This window comes from Peromyscus maniculatus, chromosome 6 (assembly GCF_049852395.1).
Source record: "Peromyscus maniculatus bairdii isolate BWxNUB_F1_BW_parent chromosome 6, HU_Pman_BW_mat_3.1, whole genome shotgun sequence".
Classification (NCBI taxonomy): Eukaryota; Metazoa; Chordata; class Mammalia; order Rodentia; family Cricetidae; genus Peromyscus; species Peromyscus maniculatus.
Window position 1 is genome coordinate 90,932,444 of NC_134857.1, and position 23,457 is coordinate 90,955,900.

Genomic DNA, 23,457 nt, shown 5'->3' on the forward strand with positions numbered 1-23,457 from the left:
CTTGAGTTTGGTTGCTTCTGATGCTGGGGAGGCAAAGGAATGGAGGTGGGAATGTCACAGCAGGCTTTGCCTGTCTTCTCTTACTACTGAACCATCTTCCCTGTTCCTGGTGCTCTTTGGAGTATGCTGTACTTTCTGTCACTATTACATGCAAGGTAAGGAAAGGATTTATGCACTGCTGTACAGCTACAGAAGCCAGAAGTGCAGGATCTATAGGGAAGTCAATGTTGACTTAAACTTGGAAGTGTTTTCTACTGATTTTAACATCCAACAGTGGATCAAGGGTGCCTCTTGAGATGGCAGTCCCCATCAACTGCCTATATAGGCTAAATGAATCCCACAGAACAGGATTTTTAAAGTGACCCATGACTGTGTGACCCATGAAACCATGAGTTACTTGGAGTCTTTTAAAGTTCCATAAAGATCTGAAAGTGTTTATTAAGGACCTATCTGAAGGCCCAGTATTTAGGAAGAGGCTTGTTTTGCAGAGCCACAGGTAAAGTAAGAATGAGTAAGACCTGGATATGGGCAATTCATTAGAGTGCGTAATTATCCATCCATAACTTCCATGGCTCACTTGTCATTTTTAGACTTTGGTACCAGTCAGAGGCATACACTAATGGCTGCTGTTAGAGCACAGCTCTGATTAGAAGGCATTAAGGCTCTGGTTCTGAATTGGGGATGCTGCTGAAGGCAAGTTTGGAAACAACCTCAGAGGGAAGTGACAGAGTTACACAGATGTAAATGCTTTATGCCCAGCAGGCTGATTCCTCGCCCTGACTCTGTCTGGAGACTGGGTGTCCTGAGACACAGCCACTTCCTTCAAGGAAGCTGCCTGACCTCAGCCAGGCACTTCAGTGTTTAATGCATTCATTATGTCTGAGGTCAACTTTAATTTTTCAGGTCCTCTTCTTAGCTGCCTAGGGATAAATGTATAAAAAGCCCATCATCAAACATCATGCCCTCAGTCCATGAGTCATTCAGTATCCTCTTCAGAATTTTAAAGGCACAGACAGCATGCAAGTCATATTTTCCATCCAATGTGGGCTATTTTTTTCCCCTCTGCTTTACAGCATGTGCCAAATTTGATTCCTGTGACAATCCGTATTGCACAAAGTGAAAGGCAGTTTTTCAGCTCTTCCTTTTTTTTTCCTTCCTCCCATATGGCTGAATTGATTCATCTCCTACTACAAACTCATTCTCTCACTAAAATGTGATCTTTGGTGCTTTAAATGAATACACCATGGCTTAAACGATGCAGTAGAGCATAGTTTCCATTTCAAAGCACAGGCCACAGGATCAGGAGACCTAGATGGAAACATGACCCTGCCATCTTCCAAGCTATGAAAGAGGGCCCTGGATTTCCCTGGACTGTCATTTTCTTCAGTACAGAACCAGGGTAAATCTGAAGCAACAATCCTCCATTTACTGAGCAGCCTTCGTTTATCCTAATAATTTTATATATCATTTATTCATCTGCCAAAAAATATACTTATTGCCCCACTTTCAAGTTTTAGCCGTGTATTAATCACAAATGCTTAGTAGTGAGTGAGTTGGAGTGGGATCTTGCTGTTAGAGACCTTAAAAATTCTAAACCATAAACATATGTCAGTGAATTATTTAATTATTACCATGAGCCATGCCTTAGAGGAGAAGCATGGAAGCTTGAAAAGTGGTTGATAGGAAACAGCATACATGATCATGGATTGGAGGGGACTGGTATGATAAACTATATCTGTTTCATTCATTCATTCATTCATTCATTCATTCATTCATTCATGTATTTATTTAACAATATTTCCTAAGTAATATTATATCTCAAGCATAAAAATGGATTTTAGGACCATGTAGAAAGAAAAAATAGTGGTAATTTTCCAAACGAGTTTAACATCTAAATGATGTTTTTTTTTCCAACTTCATTTGCAGTTCATGATACATTGGTGGAGACTGAGAAGAGTTTGTTATAAGAAAATAAAATGGAGAAGGCACTCTGAGGTGAAATCATTGGCATTTATTTTATGGGAGAGAAGAAAAACAGGAGAGAAATTTAAAGGAAGTTAGGCTAAAGCTTCAGCTGAGAGGAATATGGGAAAAAATTTATGGGTGAAACTCGGTAATTTGTCTGGGGAACTTAGCTTGATGCCAGAATGAGTTCTGATGAGAATATTACTGAGAGCCATTACTCAGCCTTCTGATTTGGATGGGTGCTTATTCCTTCTAGAATAAATGGGCACATTGCTCACTAGCTTGCAGACTCAATGACAAAGAGAGCAAACCACATGATCTGTGAATCCTTTTGTCAAATTCAAATAACACCCATAGCCATTTACAAAGTCAGAAGAAATTTTCCTCATTGTGGATATTCAATCTCTGCTTAATGACAGAGGCAATTCACACTGTACTTTGTGGGCAGAACTTTGTTAACATGTAAATGGGACCACAGTATCTGTACTTAGGGATGCAGTAACCATCAATTTGCCTGCCCCATCAAATGAGTGCTGCATAGGGATGCTCAATTTCTCAAGAAGATTGCCACCTCTAGTTCTAAATATCAAAGTATTTATGCTTTTCAAGGCAGCCACTGCTAAGACACAGCCGTGTCTATCCTGGAAAAACTGCAGCATTCTGTCCATTTGTACATCCCCTTCATGCTGTCACCTTCTCGGAACAGATCTCTATACTGCAGCCAGAGAGCCCTATTCAATAGTGCAAACCTCATCCACTATTTCCTGAAGATCAGTGTCTGTGCAATGACAGCAAGTCTGTGGTGTTCTTCGGTGTGACACATATCTATCTCTTTAGCTTTGTCATAAACAAAGTTTCAAATACAGTCTTCAGAATTTTATTGGATACATTTTATTTCTAAGTAGTTTTGATTCATAGTAAAATTGAGCAGCAGGCAAAGATTTGTCCCAAATACCCACTCCCTGTCATATGTTGTTTCTTCTAGTACCAGCATCTGTCTCCAGAGTTGTACATTTGCTGCAGTCACTAACTCATATTAACAAATAATCATGTAGCCTCCTCGGATCATATTCATATGCAGCTCTGTTGCTATACATTATATGGGCTTGCTACCATTACAGTATCATACGGAATAATTTCACTTCCTGAAAATCTCCTCATTGCTCTTTTCACAGCTCTCTTCCTCATGCTCAATGCTTTTACTTTCTCCAATTTTGCATTTGCCAGAATGTTGTCAATTTAGAATTATATAGCATGCAATCTTCTCAGATGTCTCTCTTTGCCTTATTAGATATGCTTGAAGTTTTCATCATGTCTTTTCATGGCTATTTAGTTCCTGCGCACATGTGTGTAATAATATTTCATTGTATAGCTGTACTGTGTTTTACATATGTATTTACCATAATAAAAGACATTCTAGTAAACGTTTAAATTTTGGAAAATATTTTCAAAAACCCCTTTGGGTAGGTTTAGATGTGGACATATATTTTCAACTCCTTTGAGTACATATCAGGTAGGAAGTTTGCTGGATTGAATGATAAAACATGTTTATTTTCTAAGAAACTTTCAGAACAATTTCCAAGTGTCTATACTAGCTTCATTCCCATAACCAGTGAATGACAGTTTGTGTCTCTCATGCTCTCCAGGATTGGCAGAGGTAGTGTTCTAGATTTTGGCCATTTTAGAATGTTTTTGGTGGTATATACTTCTTATTATTACTATTTTGTTTCACATTCACTAATGACATGCAATGTGGGGCCTTTTTATATGCTTCCTTGAGAGATATATATATCTTCTGTGGAGATATGTCTATTGAGGTCTTTGGTCACTTTTTATTTGGCATTTCCTTACTGCTTCTGGTGGCAATCCTATCTCATTCCTATTTCCACAGTGTGCTTTTCCTTTGACAATGCTTTAAGGCAGATACTATTGTTTAATTTAATAACATCTCACATATCAACTTGTTCCTTTGCAGACTGAGACATGGATATTTTGTCTGAAGAAACATTACTAGGGAGATGTTTCCGCTAGACAAGTAACTTCTCATGCAAGCCTGATGACTGAAATTTGATCCCAGAATCCATGTGAAGAGCTGAGGGTGGGGGCAGTAGTACACCTGTCATTCCCAGCACATCTACAGTAGGACTATAAGTAGAAATGGGAGATTCGTCTAGAAGCTCTCAAGTTAGCTAGTGGAGTACATGTTAAAGTAACAGCAACAAGAGAGAACCTGCTTCCAAACAAGGTAGAAAGAGAGAACCTACTCCTACAGTTGTCTGTGACCTGTACATGTGTGCTGTGGCATTGGCATGTCTGCAAAGACTCTCTCTTTCTCGCTCCAAATAGATAAATCAACCTATTAAATAAATAAATATGCTAAATAAATCTGTTTATTACATAAATAAATAGTTTAAAACTCACCATCAAGCCTCAAATTATCTCAATATCCCTTTGTATTATCACCTCAGAGTTCTATAATACTGTATTTTAAAACTTGTGATAGATGTAAATGAATTTTGTGAAAAATACGAGCTCTGTGACTAGGTAATATTTTGATTTTTTTTTTAACACGGAGATTCCCAATTGCCTCATCATCATTTACTGAAGACATCTCCCTTTCTTTCTTTATTTCACTTTTCAAATATCAATTGACTACGTTTATGTGAATATGCTTTTGGGCTCTTTGTGCCATGGATCAAGTCATCTATCCCTTGACTACGATCACAGTCTTGATTATCATAGCTCTCTAGTAAGTCCTGAAATCTGCTCAGATCAGTTATCCAAATGTGTTCGTTCTCCTCAACCCATTGGAATTGCACATTTCTGTTGGTGAGAAATTGAATGTTCAAAACCCAAGTGGATTTATCTGCTTCTCTTTGTAATTGTACTTGTTCTGGTTTTGCAATTTGTTGTTATATTATTACACCCTTTCACATTTGTGACTGATAATTTTTCCAGTAAAATTCAAGCTTTCATCTTTGTATAGTGCATTCTTTTCTTTATAAATTTAAATCTTTCATAATTCCATTAATTTTAACACTATCAACCCAAAGACTACTTTAAATTTTCTCTTGGTATACATTTCACACTTTGTTTTTGTTTATATTAACTTCTACCTACTCATATTTTAGTTCAATATGATGTACTCCCAGAAGACTTCAATAATGTCTCATTTCTCAAAAACTGTTTGTTTTTAATTCACATAGCATTACTTGCATTTTCTGTAATGTTTTTCAAACTGTTGATGTTTTACTAGTATAACATTTTATTACCATTCTTCTTTACACCTAAACAACGGAAAAATAAATTTCTATAAGGGTAGAAGTTTTGACTAATTTATTTTAGCTTATGGTAGTAGGCTTGAAGCAACAAGTTAGGTACCCAATAGATTCCTACTAAAATGGGTTGATACATAGATGACTGTATTTTATGATGAGCCCAGAACTTGGAACATGAATTGTGGAATCATAAACTATTAAATGGTCCTACTGACCTGCTGTTAAAAATTATATCATCCTATAGTGTCAAAACTGTTTGTTAGATGAGGTGCTACTGTTCTAATATCTCAAAAAAATAGACTTAAAACTAAAATTAATCAGAAGACATGGCAGTCATTTCATACTGTTTAAGAGAACAATCCACTAATAGGACATTGCAACTTTAAACATATATGTACTGAAAACAGATTCTCCCAACTTGATTAAAAATACAGCTAGATGTAAAGATGCAAAGATTAAGCTCAACACAATAGTAGTAGGAAAATTCAGTTTCTCCACTTAATAATCTTAATCAGGAAAACATCTAAGTTAAATGAAATCATAAATCAAATTAACTAAATAAACATCTATAGAATATCTCATCAAAGATTTCAAAATTCATAGTCTTCTTAGAAGTCCATGGAATTTTCTCTAAGAGAGATCATATAAAATACTAACAAATGTAGGTAAATTAAAATAAGTTATCATGTTCTATCTGATCACAATAATAAAACTAAAAATTCACAGTAAGAGAAGGTACAGTACATTCACAAGCTCATGTACATGAAGCAATTTGATATTGAATGCTTAATGGGCCATCAAAGACACCAAGAATGAAAATGTTAATACTCTAGAGTTAAAAAAAAATGAAACACAACACATCAAAATCTATGGGATACAATGAAAACACCCCTAGGAGGTAATTTTATAGTTTAAGAATACCCATATTAAAAAATAAGAGAGATCTCATATAAATATGATGCACCATATGGCCCCAGAAATATAAAAACGAGCCAAAACTCAAATCAATAGATGGAACAAAGAATTAAGTTTAAGTGGACATTATTGAAGCAAAGCAGGACACAATAAATGATCAACAAAATAGAGTTGGTTCTTTGAAATGGTAAATAAGCTTGAAAATCCCTTAGACAAATTAGTCCAAACCTAGAGAATACCCAATTAATATATTTTGACGTGAGAATGGAGCTTTTACAGTAGATCCCAATGATATTTAGTAAAATCATTAAGATATACCTTAAAAACCCACTCTACCTAACCTGAAAAATAATTGTAAAAGAATGAAATTCTAGATGAATATAATATTCAAAACTAAAAGCAAGATGTGAAAAACCATTTAAACATTTTAAACATATCTATAGCAAGCAATAATATTAAAGCAGTAATTATAATTTAAAACAAGAGCTCCTATCTAAGAAGTCCAAGCCCAGACAGATTCACTGCTGAAATCCATCAGACCTTTCAAAGATCCAATAGTTGCTTCTCAAACTGTTTCATTAATAGAAAAAGAGAGAATGTTACCAAAACTTTTTCAAAGCCAGTATAACCTTCATACTAAAATCAGATAAAGACACAGCAGCAACACCAATACCAAAAAAGAAAAAGAAGAAGAAGAAGAAGAAGAAGAAGAAGAAGAAGAAGAAGAAGAAGAAGAAGAAGAAGAAGAAGAAGAAGAAGGAAGAAGAAGAAGAAGAAGGAAGAAGAAGAAGAAGAAGAAGAAGAAGAAGAAGAAGAAGAAGAAGAAGAAGAAGAAGAAGAAGAAGAAGAAGAAGAAGAAGAGGAAGAAAAGCAATGCCAGGAGGCTCTGGTGGCCTGTCTGTTTCTCATTACTCTAGAGGCAGAGACAAGGGAGCAAGTTGGATACCTAGACCAGCCAAATCAGAGAACTATTCATTCAAGCAAGGGACTTGTTCAAAATATAAGGTACACACAAATAAGCATAACTACACTCACACACATAAATACCAATACACATTAGCATGCACACACACATGCAAGAAAAGAGAAAAAAATGGTTGCAAACTAAACCCAAGAAAACAAAAATTGTCATTCATGATTTAAAACATGCTTCTAGAGATCCAAATATAGTTAAGATTATGGAAATAAATAAATGTAGTACCTCAAATAAATTAAGGACTGATTTCACATGAGAATAGACACAGAAAATAGTTTTTACAGAATTCAACATCCCTTTATGATATGGGACTAGTAATAAAAGGAAGATATATTTAATTGTAACAAAAACTAAATAGGACAAACCAGTAGTGAACACTAAACTGAGAAAACCTGAACATATTTCCATGAAAATGAGGAACAAGTCAAGTTCATATACTTCGTCAACTGTAATTCCACATAATACTTGAAGCCCTTGAGCAAGAAGATCACAGCAGTGAGCAGAAAAAAAAATGTTACAAACAGGAAATAAAAAAGTTAAAGTACACATATAATACTTTACTTAAAAAAATGTGGAGTTTCTACCAGCAATCTTTTGATCTGATAATTACTTTCAGAAAAGTGTAATTTGCAATATTGTCAGAGATCAGTAGCCTTCTTATATATCAATAACAAGAACATTGAGAAAGAAATCAAAGAATCAGTCACACTCATAATTGCCTCAAGAATATTGGAATGAACCTATCTAAGAGGTAGAAAACCTTTACAGTAAAAACTATAAAACATCAAAGAAAGAAATTGAATGAGATGGAAAGACTTTTCATGATGTGGATTGAAAGAATTAATATTGTGAAAATTGTTGTACTGTCAAAATCAGTCTACACATTCAATGCAATCTCCATGAAAATCATAGTACCAATGTTCAGAGAAGTGTGGTGGTATTGTGTTCCCCAAAACATTGTGCACCCTAATAAACTTATCTGGGGTCAGAGATAGCAGCCACAATATTAAACATAGAGGGTAGGCGGTGGTAGCACACGCCTTTAATCCTAGCATTCCAGAGGCAGAAATCCATGTGTTCAAGGATACAGCCAAGCATGGTGACTCACGCCTTTAATCCCAGAAAGTGAGCCTTTAATCCCAGGGAGTATTAGTAGAAAGCAGAAAGGTATATAAGGCGTGAGGACCAGAAACTAGAAGCATTTGACCTGGTTAATCATTTGGCTGGTTAAGCTTTCAGGCTTTGGAGCAACACAGTTCAGCTGAGATGAGGACTCAGAAGCTTCCAGTCTGAGGAAACAAAACCGGCTGAGGAATTGGCAAGGTGAGATAGATGTGGCTTGTTCTGTCTCTCTGATATACCAGCATTGACCCCAATAACTGGCCTCAGGTTTGTTTTATTAATAAGAACTTTTAAGATTCATGCTACAGAGAAGTATAATACGCAACGCAAAAATTCATATGGAAACAAAGAAGACCCTGGATGGACAAAGAAATCCTGAGCAAAAATAATTAGGCAGGGGGTATCACCACATCTTATTCCAAGTTATATTACAGAGCCAGAATAACAAAAACAGCATGGCACTGGCAGAAAACAGACTTGTAGGTCAGAGGATGAGAATAACGTACCCAAAAACGAGCCCATGCAACAATAGCAATATAAATTTTTACAAATATACCAAAAATAGACATTGGAACATTTTCAATGAATAGAGCTGGCAAAACTGGATATCCAAATGTATACTAATAGGTGATAATCCCTATCTTTCACACTGACCCCAAATCAACTTCAAATGCGTGAATGAGTTTAATATAAAACCTGCAACTATGATATTGTTAGAGAAAAAGGTAGGAAAGTAGGAAAAGCATGTCAATTCATAGGCATGGACTTTCTGAATAGGACTAGTTTTGGTCATGAAGTAATTTCAACAACTGTCAAACATGACTTTGTGAATTGAAAAGCTTCTTCACAGCAAAGTGTTAAGTGGAGGGACAACCTATAGAGTAGAAGTAAATCTTTGCTAGCTTTACATCTGGCAAGGGATGAATATCTAGAACATACAAATAACTCAAATTGAGACAAGAAACCAAACAACTTGGCTGAAAAATTGGCTAATTAAATGACCAGACAGTGTTTAAGATATGAAATATGTACAGCTGATAAACATGCACTGTTTACCCTGATTAGTCATTATGGAAATGCAGGTTAAAAAACATATTGAGATTTGAACTCATCCCAGTCAGACTGGAATTCATTAAGCAAGTAGATAAGAACAAATGCTCTTGGGCATGTAGACCTACAAGAACATTTGCATGCCACTAAGGGAATGTACTAGTCCAGCTCATTTAAAAACCAGTATGGGAGTATCTAAAGAAACTAAAATCAGACTCTCCTGTGTGTGAGCTATACAGCTTCTGAATATTTTCCCATAGGAACTCAAATCCCAGAGCTACTTGAACTTATTATGTACAGCAGCCATTATTCACAGCAATAAAGTTACAGATTGTCTTAGGGTTTCTACTGCTGTGAAGAGATACCAGGAGCATGGCAACTCTTATTTAAAAAAAAAAATGCATTTAATTAAGGTTTGCTTACAGTTCAGAGGTTTAGTCCATTACAGTTGATATAGGAAGCATGCTGTGGACAGACAGACATGGTGCTGGAGAAGGAGCTGAGAGTTATACAGCTGGATTGGCAGGAAGCAGCAAGAAAGAGTGAGCCACTGGGCCTGGCTTGAGCTTTTGAAACCTCAAAGCCCACTGCCAGTAACACACTTCCTCCAATAAGGCCACACTTACTCCAACAAGACCACATGTCAAAATCCTTTTAAATAATGCCACTCCCTGGGAGCCTATGTGGACCATTTACATTCAGAACACCACATAGACCCAATCTAAGCACTCAAGAGCAGAGGAATAGAAAAAAAATGTATCTGTATACAAAGTAGATTGTTTTGTCATAGAGAAGGTCCAGTGTTTCAAAAAAATAAATAAATAAACATAACTAGAGACAGTCTTATTAAATGGATTAAACAATTTTCAGGGAGATACATGTATGTTTTCTATTATTTGGGATTTCTAGACTTATACATCTAAACAACCACAGTGTGATTATTGTGTGACAATGAAAGTTATCTAGAGACTATCAGGTGGGGAGAAAACAGCAGGGCAAATGAGGAGAGTGAGCTTAATACATCATTTATATTTGAATGAAAATATCCATATGTACTAGGCACAATGAAGATATACAATTTAAACTTTTATAAAAAGAAAATTTGAGTGCACACATTATTGAAAAGAAAGATCATATATTTGAAGTTGAGTACAGAAGGGTATCTGCAAAAGACCGGAGGGAAGAAAGGGAAGGGAGAAATTATGTCATTATATTATTATCTCAAAAATAGAATATATTGATAACTGTTTTTTCCCTATTCCTGTCTCACTAATTTTTTTCTAATAGACTATTTGCCTCATCAATTTATGATATTTATTTATAGCACATGCATGGTGTACATACACACATGCAGGCAGAATACATATATATATGCAATAAAATAAAAATAAAATAATTTAAAAAATAAAACATAAAAATAGTGGCAACCTGTATAGAGCACTGGAAACCAATTCATCCCTCCACACTCTAATACACACACACACACACACACACACACACACACACACACACACACACTTTGTGTGTTACTTTGTTTTAGTAAGACTCAGTAGCAGATTTCACGTCTAGGCAGAAATGTTAGAATTACAACATAGTGTTACTGCAGCTGGTTCAATAAATTCCTTCACAATTTCTTCACTTTCAACATATGCTCACATTCTTCTTTGCAATTTATGTCAAGCCATAATTAAAAATTACTACTCCTCCAAAATTCCATAACTATCAATCTTTTCACACATTGTTAATCATTTTAGTTTAATATACTGCATTGTTCCTATGTCTCCAGAATTATTCAGATATTGTTATAATCATGTCCATCAATGTAAAACCTTGACACACATGATTCACACCAACACTTTTATTTATCCTGCATTAGTCTTATGTCCCTGGTTGGTGATGCTTACCTGAATTAGTCTGAAGTTTTGAATTTAAGCAGTATTAGGATTTGTGGTCCCAAAATTCAAGTAGAAGAAGCCAAAGATAATGAGCCCTACTGTTCTCAAGGTCTAGAGTAGAAACACAAGTGTCTTAGCCCTTGAAAGTTTCTCACCAAAGCTGCTATGCTTCCCTAATCAATTTGAACCAAGTCACATAATTAGGACATTTAAGCATCCAGTCAAATGAGGTGAAGCATGTGGTATTTGAAGACTTCTATAGCAGTATAGAATAGATCTATACTTCTCTCTGTAATGTGGCATAGACAAGGAAAAGATGGTCATTCTAAGTGTGAGACGATTATAAATAAATTGTAATTATTCTTCAGGTTCCCATGAGGAGATTATCACTATACCATGCTTGTATTCCACCAATGAAGAAAACATAGCCCTACTAAATCAGACGGCGGTGGGTTAAGGGAGAAGATTGGACAATGGTAAGGCTATGTACCTTTAGAGATGGAATGATACACCTAAAGTATTAGCTCTCAGTTCATATTATTTGAGTATAAACTCTACCATTGACATCAGTTCTAAAATTTTCAGTCACTTTGTCTTTCTGAAGCTCATTTCCTTTATCTGGGAAATGATGTTAACAGTATTACTTATCTCATTGTTTGTTGCTCTCTCTCTCTCTCTCTCTCTCTCTCTCTCTCTCTCTCTCTGTGTGTGTGTGTGTGTGTGTGTGTGTGTGTGTGTGTGTGTATGCACATCTGGCCATGTAAAATGTATATAAACCTTTCTGGAACAGTGCAAATCATGAATAAACTGGTGGTTACAATTGTATGGCTTCATTGTATACTATATAATGATAGGCTCTGGTCAACTTGATTTAATTTGATGAACTATATTTTAAAATAATTATTTCATTCTTTGAAAGTTCCACTATATAGTGATCATATCCAGCTATCACTACTTATTTTAATAGGAGCTATCCTTGTAAAAATGGGAAAGTCTACCTTGAGAGCTATGTTGCTCTATTATCAAGGCCGCTCAATACTTGGGATGCTAAAATGATTGTATAGTTGATTATATTCCCCATGCTACACCCTTACTCTAGTTCTCTAAAGGTGACTTACTTTTCATATAAATAACATTCCACTTTCTGCCTTTATCCTCTTATTATCTGATAAAGTGGCAGGTTTTATGTTGTCTTTGGCTGATACTAAGTCAACTTGCCTAGCCTCTGATCCTCAGTTTTTTGATCAAAGATCAAGATAGATGACTAGAGTTTGAGCAAAGTACTTTACCCTTCATAATGTTAACTGGGCCTTATTTTAATGGTTGAAGGTGTTAAGAGAAAAGACTGAGTTCCCTAGAAATGCAACAAACTATTTACATGCAACTTTGATTAAAAACTGCTATACTTATTCATGTTGAAGTTTCATCTTGTATGACTGTCTTGCCAAGTTTGGACTTGTCAAGACCTACAAGCATGTTACATAATTCTCTGTCATTGATCTTTCCTGTTTCTTCTATGAATGAAAAAAAAATCATTCACTTTCTGTGTCATTCATTCTGTTTCTGTGCAGAGCCATCAATTATAGTATATATCCTTGGTCTGAACATCTGTATGGCCAATTTATAAAATCTCTCCATGGTTACTTCAAAATCCAACATCTTCATGTATGTGGATTTTTATCAACTCATTACCAAGATTACCAGATGTTGTAATAGCATCTTCTCAATATACCCATGTTGCTGATCCTCAGACTGTTGAAATATATCATTTTACACAATAAAATAGCTTTACAAGCCATAAGTTGTACTGTACACATGTAATCCTAGAACTTGGCAGGCTGCAGCAGAACATGCAAGTCCAGTGCCACACTGAATCATTTGCTGGAGCTCTGTCACAAATTCGATAACTTTTCTGATGTGATTCAGCTCCCCATGATAGGGAAATTATTCTAGATTACCTGAGTGGGTCCATCATGAAACACTGTGTCCTGATAAGAGGAAGATGAAACGATGACCGAGAATGTCAAATGACAGTATAAGCAGGGGAGAGGGACAATCTCTATGAGGCAAGAGAGGGGGGCGGTCTTTAAAAACTGAAAGAAACAGGAGTGAATTTTGGAAAGGCCTATCAACATCTTGATTTCATTTTTTAAAAGACTCATTGCCAACTTCTGACCTTTGTAATTCTAAAATGATACTTTTTGTTTTAAGCTAGTAAATTTGTTATAGTAACAACAAAGAAAGCAAATGCATCAAATGTGTCACTAGTTCATCCCTTTGAACAGCCTGGGTTGAAAGAGAGATCTTCTCTTAGGAGACGTAAGTGAGCAGTTATAATATTGATACATTCTAGGCTCCAGATAACTGCTGCAAGACTTGCCTTATCATAATTAACTGGATAAAGTAGACCAGACTTATGAATAACTCTTTGCAGACATCAAGCAACTATTTCAGCAATGTGACTTCTTAGAGAAGGTTAACTACTGGGCTAGTTATATGGTTCCCCAATTCTCTTCTTATTGTCATTTTAAAGATGATGGTGAAGGGAAAGGAACCCAAGTAAGGTGTTGTGCCAAAGTCCAGCTTCAGTTAGGTTCATGTCCAGAAGAGAAGGTGTGGAGTTGGTGGGGGAAAGAAGGGACACATACAACTGAGGATTTGGCAGCTCCCTCTCTCTCAAATAGAGCAACCATTATTTATACAGCATATTGACTACATAAGTCACTTGGCAAGCATCAGAGCCCAGATCTCCTTTTCACTTCCCTATTAAACGTCCAGGGTGAAAAAGCAAAGCACAAAACAGACAGTCTTGTCTTAAACAACATCTTCGGACAGCGTCTGTCAAATCTGGAAGTTACAAATTTCTCAGAGTCTGCAAAGCATAGGACCTTCTATTTTTACAGCCTGTGTCTTGGTGAGCTGCTTATGAGGTTACAGTATGTTAGACAGTCTGAAATCATTTTTACCTTAACCAAGTTATATGCAGAAATATTTGATGTTTCCTAAAATGTAAGATTTACAAAATACCTTAGAATAAGCACTTAACTGACTTATTATAGCATTTTCCTGTTCCTCTGTTTTATGGTAGGAGTCTGTTGTTTTCATACCCTCCCCAAAGGAAGATCCTGATATCTCATTCTTTTTCCGTCACCGTCACCCTACACTATTCCTATCCCTTATATGAGCTCCAGAATAGGGCAATGAATATACTTATGAAATCTTGTATCCAGAGCTGAGCAAGAAATTTCTCAGAATCTGCTCTATTGGTATGACAATCCTTGAGGCATAAGGAAGGCTTTTACTACTGTGACTCTTCTTTCAGGCTGCTACACCCTGTCTTCAATGTTTTCTCTTGGAGCATGAATATATTTCCCCAGGGGCTCTATAAGCAGAACCCTCCCCCACTGGCCGCCCCACTGTGCAGACAACTGCTCCTAAAAGTGAAAGCAGAAGCCAGCACATAGGAGACTGAATCCCCTGGTGAAGTTTCCCTGGAACTTTGTCCAGCAGTGTCCTCTGCCTCTGGACTGCAGCCATCCCTTGTGCCATGGCCTGCACCAATGGTGGCATAATAAGGTCATATTTTGAGGAATGTGCCATTTGGTCATTTCACTGTGCAAATATCAGAATGCTTTTACACAAACTAAAATAACTACATTAACATAGGCCATATCATCTTATAGATTATTGTTCCCTCCAGAATGAAAGTGCATCAAATTGTGGAGGGTCAGGAAGCACTTGAATGTACAAGATTTTAAGTTTAAATTGCTGGTGGGAGGAGACTGACTAGCGAGGTAGCCTGTAAGATGCAGAGCTCAAAGGATGCAGCTTTTATCAATCATAACCTATACTGGGTTATGGTAATGGAACTGCCTTTGAGTATTCCTGCTTCTGTAAGTAACTCAAAGAATTCATTAAGTAACTCTTTGGTGGGGCCCCATATTAGGTTTGTTACTGGTGCCCTGTCTAGGGTGAAGAGATGTTTGCTCATGGTTCTCCAGGAAAAGGCACACAACACTAGGCTATAGCCACAGGTGTAGTATGTCAATACTTTAACAGTTATATGACCCATGGCTTAAAGTAAAATTCTTAGATTTTACAGTAATACTATTTTTAGTTTTGAGAAAGCTTTGTTCACTGTACTATATCTACCATTTATATTACCATCAATAGTTTACAGGCATTTCCTTCTTCCATATCAATATTCATCCTTTATTTTTAGATAATAACAACAGTAGCAAATGTGAGGTGAGGTCATTGTAGTTTAATGTATGTGGTGATATTTTATTTGTACTGAAATGTTATTTTAATTTTATGTTAATAAATAAAGTTGCCCTGGGGTCAGAGCTATTAGAGCCATAGTAAGAGCGTGGTGGTTAGAAGAGCTAGGTAGATTTCTGTGTGTTCAGGGATACAGCCAGTATTGGAGACATACGCCTTTAAGACCTGGAGGGCGGTACTTACAGGCAGTGATGAGGCAGTCATGTGGTTGGGTTTACAACCAATGAGAAGGCAGAACAGAAAGATTATTTAAACAGGGACACAGGAAGTACCTCCCTCTCTCGGGGAAGCTAGGAGCACTGTAGGAGGTAAGATTTTATCTCTGAGCTCTGACCTCTCGGCTTTTCTCTTTTACCTTGGCTCTGTGTTTCTTATTTTAATAATACGATTGGTTACATCTACAAATGTACATTTTTTTTTCCTGATGGTTAGTGATGTTAAACAGCTTTCAAACACCATTGGGTATTTATTTTTCTTTGGAAGCATGACTGCCCAGGTTATTTGTTCATATTTTAATAAGTTTTCTCTTTTTCTTTCTCATTACTTTTGCTTCTTTTAAATGATTGAGTTGATGTCAACTTTTTCTTTGCTTTACAAATATTTTCTGCATTCTGTAGAATGCCATTTTTTTTTTTTAAGGAAAAGACAATCTTAGTTTGATGAAGTCCAGGTTGTTTATATTTGACTTTTTGCTTTTGAGGCTTTTGGTGTCATGTCCAAAAATTCAGTGCCAAGGTAATTATCAAGAAAACTTTAATTTGTCTTTTTCTTTTCTAGGAGTTTTAAGGTTTCTGATGTAACAGTTAAACATTTAGCCATCTTGAGTGAATTTCAACATCCAGCCCAAGTAGAAGTCAAAATTCTTTAAAGAAAAACATTTTTTAAAAAGTCACCAATGTAAATTTTAAACTTTCCAGAAGTCAATTAAAAATCATGAGATAACTAGAAAATATGACTCATTATAAAGAACAAAACTAGTTAATGGATACAGATCCAGAAATGACAGATGGTAAAATTATTAGAGAATGATTTTAAAACAGTGATTATAAGTATATTAAAAGAATCAAGAGAAACAAACATGATAATAAGTTCAAATATGAAAGAAACCTCTACCTGAATATATTTGTGGAGTTCAAAGTGCAAGTGAGTATGTGAAGAAGTGAAAGGAGCAGAGACTACAAACTGCAGAGAAAAAGAGATCACTGCTCCTGAAGATCTATTCAAATGCAAGTGGCGGGGGCGGGGCGAGGGAGGGGAGAATCAGGACAGGAAGTCAGGCTCTTAGATGTGAGATGGTCCCAAGTTGTCTGATTTAAACAAAGAGAATCTGGCACAACTGAAGAGAAGCTGGACATGACCATGACGGTAAATGCTTGTAGTACTAGCACTTAAGAGCTCCAGGCAGAGGGATGTCAAGTAGAGATCAACCTGGGGTACAAACTCTGAACCCATACCTAACAACAAATCTACAGAAGCAGCAGCAATGAGAAAATTAAAACACACACACACACACACACACACACACACACACACACACACACACACACCCAAAGAGATAAAAGACAAGTTGTACAAATCTCCACAATCTTGTCTCAAGTAATGAATAGTACACACTCATGTCAACTGACATCAGAAACAATCAACAGGTCAAAGTACACATGGATCAAGTTAAAAATACCTGAAATTTAGAAAACATTTCAAAGTGGATGAATAAAGAAATACAAATTTTGAATGATGCAACTTAAGTGGTAAGTATTGGGAAATTGTACAATGTAAATCTTAGAAGAAAAGGAATCCAATCAAAAGAGATTATTTAAGTTTCTTTCACAAATGTTAAAAATATGAAACAAATTAAGTCAAAAATCAGCAAAAGGCAATAGTGGAAACAGTAAGGATAAACACAATAATAAGGGTAAGTAAGCCGTAAAAACTGAGGATGGGGTGATTACAGATGGTGGCGGAAGGAGGAGAAAAACGAAGAGAAAATTAGCCAATTTCAGTGGGTTTTTCCTTGAAATTTATAATAAAACAGAAAGCATAAAGCTAAATTGAACAGAAATAACTGATTTCAGTAACAAATGTTGGAATATTGCTGCAGATTTTTAATATACCAATAAACTTGTAAAATATGTGATAGATCTATTTCATGATAGGCACAGTGTACAAAATCTGAACTGAGGAAAAACAGGTTAGTAGCCATGCAGCTATCAAAGATATGAATATGGTGATTAACACTTCCTTATGAGGACACATCCAATCCAAGATAGCTTTGCTTGTGAATTGTGAACATGTTTATGACAGACTAGCAGTCATCATTCACAAGCTTATGAAATACAAAAGGAAAGAATACTCCTAAATTGTTTCATTGTGCTAAAATTACAACACTTAAAATTAGAGATGTATGCCCTTTGTGAAAATAAAGAAAAAAATTTTAGTGAACGAGTTATTAGAAAAGCCAAGCCTGGCAGTATTGAAAAAGTATGATACAAAATTACCAAATGATGCTTATCTTTGTAAGAAAAAGTTGGGTTATAGTTTGAAAAGTGGTCAGTATATTGGATTACATTAGGAGAAAAGGGGAACAATCATAAAATGAACTCAGTAGATGAAGAAAAGTAACTTAACAAAACTAAATAACAAATAATGACAAAGCTCCTAAAGGAGTGTGAATAGCCAGGAACAACTTCATCTACTATCACATATAGTGGCACTAAGACGAGGTGAAAGATTGAAAACCTTCATTTCCAACTGCTACATTCTTGCATGGTTTGGGTCCTGGATCTCTGACTAGGGTGACAAGGAAGTGAAGAAAGGACAGACACTAAAGAAATGATAGACACATGGACACAGAAAGGCTGGGATCAGGTAAGCTGGGTTCACAGATGGATAAGACACAGAAACCCAACAGCTCAGAGTGTTTTTTATATACAGTTGAACAAGGAAGTAGGCTTATTGCATAGAGTTGGAAGAGGAGGCTGGGTTAGCTAATTTGAGAAGTAGTTGTTTTTGTAGGAAAGCAGTCTTTAGTCCATGAACATCTGTAACTAGAGTTTTCCTGCCTTGCCCACAGTCAGGACAACTCTTTGTCACCCGCCAGTCCCACAGCCGCTCAGACCGGACCAAGTAAACACAGAGACTTATATTGCTTACAAACTGTATGGCCGTCATAGGCTTCTTGCTAACTGTTCTTATAGCTTAAATTAATCCATTTCCACAAATCTATACCTTGCCATGTGGCTCGTGGCTTACCAGCATCTTCACATGCTTCTTGTCATGGCGGCAGTGGCAGTGATGCCCTCTGCCTTCCTGTTCTTTCTTTTCTCCTCTCTGTTAGTCCCGCCTATACTTCCTGCCTAGCCACTGGCCAATCAGTGTTTTATTTATTGGCCAATCAGAGTAATTTGACATACAGACTATCCCACAGCAAACATCTATGGATGGGAGCTCTGGTGGTTATCTTCTGTGCCCACTGTCAGCATCACATTTGGTCCCAAGGAGGGCTTTACCATCCCTCTGAGTCTTTCCCAGGGAAGGCTTTACCATGCCAAAGGGGCTGAGGCATTAGGTTCATTTACATGGCTGTGCCCATATCAACAAGCAAAATTCACTTGCTTACTATATCCAACACTGATCAAGAAAATATAAGAAATAAAAGTTACAGCATTTAGAAAGAAGGAGGTAAATGTATGCTTTATTTGCAGATGACACTACAATGCACAGGGAAGTTCCTGAGTCTGTGACCAAAGTACTAAGACCAGCAATGAATCCAGTGATATCACTGAATACCAACTGACACACACAAAACAATCAGTTGCATTTCCCCATAGCAACAAAAAACAACTGAAAAGGAGATTTTTAAAATGCTACATAAATGTGCCATCTCAAAACTGACATAGAAAACTATTTAGAAATGGGCTTAATTAAATACATACAAGAGCTTCAAGGAGAAAATGGGATAAAATTGCTGGGAGAAATTAAATATCTAAATTAAATATCTAAATAAATGGGGAGACATGTTTACACAATTTTGTAATTAAAACTTCCTTATGAAGAAAAATGTAGTCCAAGATAGCTTTGCTTGTGAATTCTAGACAAGCTTAGGACAGAAATAATGGTCATCATTGACAAACTTGTGAAATGCTGAAAGAAAAAAAAAACACTCTATATTTGTTTTACTGTGCTAGATCACAAAACACAGATATGATTGCAGTTGCATACCCTTCATGAATACAAACCCAGAATTTGAGAAAATTCAAGTCCAGCAGTGTGAAAAAGTATGATACAATATGACTTTTCTTTGATGTAAATTATGCTTTGTTAAATTTGATTTAAAATGAAGTTATGGGGCTGTCGAAATGGTTGAGCAATTCAGACACTTGTGACATTGGCTCTCTCCACTATGAAGGTCCCGGGATCATTAGGCCTGCCACCACACATTGTTACTCACAAAGCCATTTTTCAGGCCCAGGTGAGTTTATTTTTATAAATGTTCTTTTGTTTTAAATATTATTTTGTCCTATTCTTTCAGTTTCGCATTGTTGAAGAAGGAATCCAAGGACTTAAGCGTGCTGCACCGGAAGGAAAACACTGAACCAAACTTTCAACTCCTTCTTCTTGAACATTCTTTTAAGGGATGCTTATTCTGTACCACCTATGAACTAAATACTATGTCAAACGCAATAAGTAAACCTGTAGCATAAATTTATTCTCTGAATTGGCCTTGTGATGAAGTTAACATTGATAATGAAGGTGTAGATTGTTTCACAGCAGAAAAAATGAGGGCTCACTCCTTTCTTTTGACAAAGTCTCACTCTGATTCCTTGTGAAAATAAACATTAGAACTTTGGGGATAATGAGAGAAGGACATCAAATAAAATGTTAGTGTACTGTGGAGTTAATCTGTATTTAAGTCAACTTCAGATACAAACTACTGATTTTCAGCATTTGCCAGAGGGAAGGCTCTGTGTATGTTTATGAGCAGCCCCAAATTTCTTGCTGGCAGAGTTCACAGGGAAGTGGAGAGGTGACTCACAGGTGTTTGTTTGCAACACAGCCAAGCTCTGTGTGCATGACCATTGGCTTCTGGAGGCAGGCAGATGCTTTGATGCTCTCTCTTCTGGGATGTAAATAATGCAACATAATGATAGCTCATCACAACCATATCCGAATGAGCTGTAACCAGACATTTCATCTCTGTTTATTAAACACTAACCAGTGCATTTCTGGATTCAGGGAGTTTTTCTTAGACTATTTCAAGTTGTGTCTACTAAAAAAAAGGATGATGTACAAAATGAAAGAAAAATTGAAGTCAGACACAGAAATTACCTTTATAATAGAATAATCATACTTCATTGAATTTTTCTTCAAGAGAGAAAAAAGTAATTAGTTGAGCAGTAAATGCAAGTGTTATCATATCGTTCGAAAAATATTTTACCAAGAATATTACATCTTTGTTATTTAAAATCTTATATTTATGATCAGACCCATGAAAGGAAAGAAAATAGCAATGACATAGAAACATGACTTTTGGTTTCTTAGCATTCATCTGCTAAGGTAGAAATGCCTGTATATACATGTCTTTGATTTATTAAGTTTTCCAACTTGGGTACTCCTGTAACAGTTCAAAGTCTCTGGTCTGAGTGATGACTTTTTTTTCCATTCATAAGGTATACCAAAGGCATTTTGGATGATCTAAGTGTGAGAAAAGGTGTTAGCACAATAACCTCTACTTACTTAAGATCCTGTGCTATTACAAGATCACAATTTTCAATAATTATTTTCCCTGTGCACAGTGCACACAGAAGCCACTGCTTCCTTATCTGCAACTGTATCTCTTTTTCTCCCACTTCCTGTTTGTCAAACCTGGGTCATGTTTTCACTCACAGTTATCACAGTATCCATATTATATTGCCCCCATAAGAACTCACAAAGTCAGTTCATTTTGGTCAAATTACATATGACATTATATAATGTATACTGTAATTATATATATATGTATATGTGTATACACACACACACACACGCACACACACACACACATATTCGGGTGTATTCATACTTCATTACCTAAGTGAAAATTTGTGAACATCTTTAATGTACCAATGTTATTTTAAGCTCTTTAGCTGTAGTGTTGAAGAAACAGTTTCAGGGATTATGCATTCAAGTAGTACAGAGAGAACATAAAGATAAATCAATGAGGAAAGAAACAATGAAACACAACAACAACAACAACCAAACCCTAGCCCATAAGAAGGTTAATGTGCAGACACAGAGGGATGGGAAAGGAACTCACAGAGGTAAGAAGGGCTAAGTGAAGAGACAATGGGGGTAAGGGATGGAGCCACCCGGCTCTTAGATAAGAGCAGTCTGAATTAATGGGGGCAGCATAGACAAAGATCCTGAGTTGATAAAGCTCTTGCAGAGTTCAAGAAGAAACTGGGTGGCCAGGATGGCTTCAATATCTCAGCCACGCAAGAAAATGTGGAGACCGATTCTGTAGATATTTAAAGGACTTTGACTTTGACTCCAACAAAAGCAGCAGTATGTGGTGATCCATGACTGCACTTGCTCTTAGTAGGACCACTTTGTTGCATGGAAACAGGACCACATGAGGAAAGCATGCAAGGAAAGAAGTCAGAAAGCTGGCTAATCACTTTAGTAGAGAATGACAGACAGGTGGTCTAATTCTGAAAGCAGAGCTATATGAATATACAAGGACAATTATAGGCTTATTTATGCATGCTTATTGCTAATGAGCATGAGTGTATTGCTACTTTTTTTTATGCAGATAGCAATGAAAAAACTGTTTTATTATTATCAAGTTTTCATGAGAGCCCATAGGAACTTTCTATTTCAGTTCCAGTTATAGGGTTTGTTCTTTCTTTTACAAATATTCCCAAATTATTTCTCCTTCTCCCAAAGTGAGTCTGGGCCCTAGCATTTCCATGCTTTTGTTCATCAACTCAAAACAACCACACCCACTGAATAACGTAAAGTTGCTGCAGCTATTCTACTACCAAGACAGACCTGGTAAATTAAATAGATTTCTCTGAAATTCTCACTATCATTCGCTAAAGGACATATAATCAAAATAACCATCTCAAAAATATATTTGGATTATTTTTTCCTGTTGTGGTTCTGTTTGTTACCTATTTGATGGACGTTATAATTATTATTTTTGGTTTCTATTTGCTTGGTGGCAGCCTGGCATAGTACTGTGTGGTGGAAGGTTCTCTGTTGACGAAGAACCTTTTCCTTTGTGAGCTTACATACACTAAACTTACACAATGAGCATTGCCTCAATGTAATTATGTTTGACAGGCACATGTTGGGCACTTGGAAGTGGTGGTAAATTGTTTATGAAGCGCTTAAGTCAAATGCCATGTGGTATCTGTGAGGATTTTGAACATTAATGGGGCTTATTGAGTCCTGGGGATACTCTATTTGACTTCTCTGAACTCACCATATTTGGTTTGCAAATATAAAATCTATCTAGTAAAATGTATTTCAGCCAGGTGGTGGTGGTTCATGCCTTTAATATCAGAACTTGGGAGGCAGAGGCAGGTGGATCTCTGTAACTTTGAAGCCAGTCTGATCTACAGAATGAGTTCTAGGGCAGCCAGAGCTACACATAGAAACCCATCTTGAAACTGTACCCACACTCATATATGTGTGTGTGTGTGTGTGTGTGTGTGTGTGTGTGTGTGTGTGTGTGTGTGAATGTATGTATATATGTATGTATGTATAAAATTGAAAGTTATACTTGAGACCAGGTAGCCCTGACTTTTGTTTCCAACTATACAGAAAGAGCTCAGTAGCCTAAAGTCACTACCTGGTCAGGCCCTTCTTGAATATCTCCAGGCTACAAGTCATAAATCACAGCTCATCCATATGAGATAAGATACCTGCTGTAGTAAGGAGTTTGGTAACACTTGGGGTAATACTATAAAAATTGTCATAATCTGTTTTTATGCCA

General features: G+C 36.3%; 1 long non-coding RNA gene across 1 annotated transcript; it reads left to right on the forward strand.

Annotated features, from left to right (window-relative positions):
• Positions 1–1,931: 1,931 nt before the first annotated feature.
• LOC143273957 (uncharacterized) lies at positions 1,932–20,154 on the forward strand. Its single transcript, XR_013052310.1, has 4 exons — positions 1,932–1,995; positions 3,941–4,063; positions 11,570–11,677; positions 20,011–20,154. It is a non-coding gene; the product is annotated as an uncharacterized LOC143273957 (long non-coding RNA).
• The last annotated feature ends 3,303 nt before the right edge of the window (positions 20,155–23,457 follow it).